A 5640-nucleotide genomic window follows, 5' to 3' on the forward strand; every position below is an offset into this window, starting at 1 on the left:
CGTGTGCCATGGTGGTTTGTTACAGAGGATACGTGTGCCATGGTGGTTCGTTACATAGGTATGCGTGTGCCATGGTGGTTCGTTACATAGGATACGTGTGCCATGGTGGTTTGCTGCACCTATTAACTCGTCCTCTAAGTTCCCTCCCCTCATTCCCCACCCCACAACAGGCCCTGCTATGTATTGTTCCCCTCTGTGTCAATGTGTTCTCATTGTTCATCTCCCACTTATGAGTGAGAACATGGGGTGTTTGGTGTTCTGTTCCTGTGTTAGTTTGCTGAGGGTGATGGCTTCCAGCTTCATCCATATCCCTGAAAAGGACATGATCTCTTTGCTTTTTATAGCTGCATAGTGTTCCATGGTATATATGTACCACATTTTCTTTATCCAGTCTATCATGGATGGGCATTTGGGCTGGTTCCATCTCTTTGCTATTGTGAATAGTGCTGCAATAAACATACATGTGCGTGTGTCTTTGTAGTAGAATGATTTATATTCCTTTGGGTATATACCCAGTAATGGGATTGCTGGGTCAAATAGTATTTCTGGTTCTGGATCCTTGAGGAATTGCCATACTGTCTTCCACAATGTTTGAACTAATGTACATTCCCACCAAAAATGTAAAAGCGTTCCTGTTTCTCTGCAGTCTTGGCAGCATCTGTTGTTTCTTGACTTTTTTAATAATTGCCATTCTGACTGGCATGAGATGGTATCTCATTGTGGTTTTGATTTGCATTTCTGTGATGATCAGTGATGTTGAGCTTTTTTTCATATGTTTGTTGGCTGTGATGTGTAAATGTCTTCTTTTTAGAAGTGTCTGTTCATATCCTTTGCCCACTTTTCGATTTTTTTTTCTCCTCTAAATATGTTTAAGTTCCTTGTAAATTCTGGATATTAGACCTCTGTCAGATGGGAGGATTACAAAAATGTTCTCCCATTCTGTAGGTTGCCTGTTCACTTTGATTATAGTTTCTTTTGCTCCGCAGAAGCTCTTTAGTTTAATTAGATCCCATTTTTCAATTACGGCTTTTGTTGCCATTGCTTTTGGCATTTTTGTCATGAAGTCTTTGCGCATGCCTACGTCCTGAGTGGTATTGCCTAGGTTTTCTTCTAGGGTTTTATGGTTTGGGGTTTTACATTTAAGTCTTTAATCCATCTTGAGTTAATTTTTGTATAGGTGTAAGGAAGGGGTCCAGTGTCAGTTTTCTGCATATGGCTAGCTAGTTTCCCAGCGCCATTTTACTGAATAGGAGATCCTTTCCCCATTGCTTGTTTTTGTCAGATTTGTTGAAGATCAGATGGTTGTAGATGTGTGGTGTTATTTCTGAGGTCTCTGTTCTGCTCCATTGGTCTATATGTCTGTTTTGGTGCCAGTATCATGCTGTTTTGGTTACTGTAGCTTTGTCGTATAGTTTGATGTCAGGTAGCACAATGCCTCCAGCTTTCTTCTTTTTGCTTAGGATTGTCTTGGCTATACGGGGTATTCTTTGATTTCATATGAAATTTAAAATGGTTTTTTTCTAATTCTGTGAAGAATGTCAATGGTAGTTTGATGGGAATAGCATTGAATCTGTAAATTGCTTTGGGCAATATAACTATTTTCATAATATTGATTCTTCCTGTCCATGTTTAGTCTTGGTAGGATCTATGCATCCAGGAATTTATCCATTTCTTCTAGATTTTCTAGTTTATTTGCATAAAGGTGTTTATAGTATTCTCTGATGGTAGTTTGTATTTCTGTGGGGTCATTTTTTATTGTGTCTATTTGATTCTTCTCTCTCTCTTTATTAGTCTGGCTAATGGTCTATTTTGTTATTTTTCTTTTTCAAAAAACAACTCCTGGATTTGTTTATTTTTTTTGGAGTGTTTTTCATGTCTCTATCTCCTTCAGTTATTCTCTGATGTTAATTCTTGTCTTCTGCTAGCTTTTGGATTAGTTTGCTCTTGTCTCTCTAGCTCTTTTAATTGTGATGTTAGGATATCAATCTGACATCTTTCTGGCTTTCTGATGTGGGTATTTAGTGCTATAAATTTCCCTCTTAATACTGCTTTAGCTGTGTCCCGGAGATTCTGGTATGTTGTCTCTTTGTTCTCATTACTTTCAAATAACTTCTTGATTTCTGCCTTAGTTTCATTATTTACCCAGGAGTCATTCAGGGCAGGTTGTTCAATTTCCATGAGATTGTGTGGTTTTGAGTGAATTTCTTAATCCTGAGTTCTAATTTGATTACACTGTGGTCTGAGAGACTGTTTGTTATTATTTCAGTTCTTTTGCATTTGCTGAGGAGTGTTTTACTTCCAATTACATGGTTGATTGCATAATAATTGCAGTGTGGCACTGAGAAGAACGTATATTCTGTTGATTTGGGGTAGAGAGTTCTGTAGATGTCTATTAGGTCCACATGATCCAGACCTGAGTTCAAGTCCTGAATATCCTTGAGAACTTTCTGTCTTGTTGATCTGTCTAATACTGACAGTGGGGTGCTAAAGTCTCCCACTATTGTTGTGTGGGAGTCTAAGTCTTCTTGTAGGTCTCTAAGAACTTGTTTTGTGAATTTGGGTGCTCCTGTATTGGGTGTGTATATATTCAGAATAGTTAACTCTTGTTGTTGAATTGTTCCCCTTTACCATTATTTAATGCTCTTCTTTGTCATTTTTGGTCTTTGTTGGCTTAAAGTCTGTTTTGTCAGAGACTAGGATTGCAACCCCTGCTTTTTTTTTGCTTTCCATTTACTTGGTGAATATTCCTCCATCCCTTTATTTTAAGCCTATGTGTGTCTTTGCATGTAAGATGGGTCTCCTGAATACAGCACCCTGATGGGTCTTGACACCTTATCCAACTTGCCAGTCTATGTCTTTTACTTGGGGGCATTTAGCCCATTTACATTTAAGGTTAGTATTGGTATGTATGAATTTGATATTGTCATCATAATGCTATTTGGTTATTTTGCACACTAGTTGATGCACTTCATAGTGTCATTGGTCTTTATATTTCGGTGTGTTTTTGCAGTGGCTGGTACCGGTTTTTCCTTTCCATGTTTAGTGCTTCTTTCAGGAGCTCTTGCAGGGCAGGCCTGGTGGTAATGAAATCCCTCAGCATTTGCTTGCCTGGAAAGGATTTTATTTCTCCTTTGCTTATGAAGCTTAGTTTGGCTGGATATGAAATTCTGGGTTGAAAATTCCTTTCTTTAAGAATGTTGAATATTGGCCCCCAGTCTCTTCTGGTGTGTAGGGTTTCTGCTAGAGGTCTGCTGTTAGTCTGACTGGGCTTCCCTTTGTAGGTGACTTGGCCTTTCTCTCTGGCTGCCCTTAACACTTTTTCCTTTATTTCAACCTTGGAGAATCTGATGATTATGTGTCTTGGGGTTGATCTTCTCGTGGAGTATCTTAATGGTATTCTCTATATTTCCTGAATTCCTAGCATGTTGGCCTGTCTTGCTAGATTGTGGAAGTTCTCCTGGATAATATTCTGTAGTGTGTTTTCCAGCTTGTTTCCATTCTCCCTGTCTCCTGGTACTCCAATCAATCGTAGGTTTGATCTTTTTATGAAGTCCCATATTTCTTGGAGGCTTTGTTCATTCCTTTTCATTCCTTTTTCTCTATTCTTGTCTGTATGCTTTATTTCAGTAACATGATTTAATACTCTGATATCTTCTCTTCCACTTGGTCGATTCAGCTATTGATACTTGTATGTGCTTCATGAAGTTCTCGTGCTGTGTTTTTCAGCTTCATCAGGTTGTTTATTTTCCTTTATAAACTGGTTATTTTAGTTAGCAATTCCTCTAACTTTTTACCAAGGTTCTTAGCTTCTTTGCATTGGGTTAGAACATGCTCCTTTAGCTCGTTGTAGTTTTTTATTACCCATCTTCTGAATCTTACTTCTGTCAATTCGTCCGTCTGATCCTCTGTCCAGTTCTGCACCGACTTGTGATCATTTGGAGGAGAAGAGACACTCTGGCCTTTTGGGTTTTCAGCTTTTTTTTTTCATTGATTCTTTCTCATCTTTGTGAGTTTGTCTAGTTTTGGTCTTTGAGGCTGCTGACCCTCGGACGGGGTTTTTGTGGGGGCCTTTTGGTTGTTGTTGTTGATGCTGTTGTTGCTTTCTGCTTGTTTGTTTTTCTTTCAATAATCAGGTCCCTCTTCTGTAGGGCTGCTGCGGTTTGCTGAGGGTTCACTTCAGGCCCTATTCCTCTGACTCGCTCCTGTGCCTGGAGCTGTCTCTCAAGGAGGCTGAGAACAGCCAAGATGGGTGCCTGTTCCTTCTTCTTGGACCTCTGACCTTGAGGGGCACCAAGCCGACACCATTAGGATCGCTCCTGTACAGGGTGTCTGACAACCCCTATTGGAGGGTCTCAGCCAGTTGGGTGGCACGAGGAGCAGTCCCCGTTTAACGAAGCACTTTGTCCTTTGGTGGAGAGGGTGTGTTTCGCTGCAGGAAAGCCCATTTGTTCGGGCTGCCTGGATTCCTCAGAACTACCAGGAGGGGAGGCTAAGTCTGCTGGTCCGCAGAGACTGTGGCCACCCTGCAGCTAGGGGCTCAGGTCTAGGGAGTTCTGGGGTCTGTCCCTGAGCCTCTGGCTGAAGTTATTGGAGTTCCTGCAGGAAAGCCACCCACTGAAGAAGGATGGGACAGGGTCGGCCTGGAGAGGCACTCTGGCCACAGCCTGCCACAGGGTGTGTTGGGCTGTGGGGACAAGTCTTGGAACCAAGCCATCCAGCTTCCCTGGCTTCGACAGGGGAAAAGTGCAGCCAGGAGCTACAGAAATGGGTGCCCGGGAGCTTAGCGTGTTAGGCCATTGCGAGCCCCAGGGCAGCTGGCTGCTGCCCCTCACCAGGGAGTTCAAACAGCTTAAACAGCAGGCAGCTGCAGCCAGTGCTGGTCACCCTTTCCCCCGGGAGTTCTGTAGGATTAAGCAGATTCTGGCTGAGAGGCTGTGAGAATCTTCACATTCCGGGGCTGGGACTCTAGGCCCCAGTGTGGTGAATTTGCAAGGGGGATCTTCTGATCTGTGGGGGTTGCACAGTTTCCCCCGCTGGGTAGTGCGCTCACTCACCGTCTCCCTTGGCTGGGGGGAGGGGCTCCCCTTCCCTGTGTGTGTCTCGGGTGGCCCCCACACCACACTGCTCTTCCTCCTCTCTGTGGGTCACGCCAGCCTTCTAGTGAAGTTTGATGAGAGAACCTGGATACCTTGGTTGCTGGTGAAGGATTCACATGCTTATTATGGTTTTTCTCGGTGGGAGCCTCCAAAGGGCACTGCTTCTAGTCAGCCATCTCGGCCAGAATAATCGTCCTTGGGCATTTAGTTTCTGATACAGACATTAAGAAAAGTCGTCTAGGATGAGCCATGCACACACATGGCAGAGTGCAGTTTGCTGCAGGACTTTTCAAAGCGCTTATGGCCACTTGTCATTGCAGGCGCCTGGATCAGTGTGTTTATTCCGTGATTCTTCGACTTCTTTGACCATGGAACGTTCTTTTTCCCATGGAAATCTAGTTTGGGAATTGCCACTCCAGCCTGATGGAAGGTTGGAGACGTGGGCCGTCTTCCTTTCTGGTTCTGGTTCTTATTCCTCTGCTCAGCCTTGCCAGGATGGTGCTTCCCTTCTGGGTCTCGAAAGCGCCTTCTCCTCCCCTTCCTC

The 5640-nt window shown here is 43.3% G+C and overlaps 1 long non-coding RNA gene across 2 annotated transcripts in view; it reads left to right on the forward strand.

Moving 5' to 3' along the window:
• The window catches only part of LOC105508649, a 292669-nt gene that overhangs the window by 61559 nt on the left and 225470 nt on the right, over positions 1-5640 (forward strand). The gene's annotated exons all lie outside the window — the stretch shown is intronic.

This window comes from Colobus angolensis, unplaced genomic scaffold (genome assembly GCF_000951035.1).
Source record: "Colobus angolensis palliatus isolate OR3802 unplaced genomic scaffold, Cang.pa_1.0 Scaffold165, whole genome shotgun sequence".
NCBI classification, from domain to species: Eukaryota; Metazoa; Chordata; class Mammalia; order Primates; family Cercopithecidae; genus Colobus; species Colobus angolensis.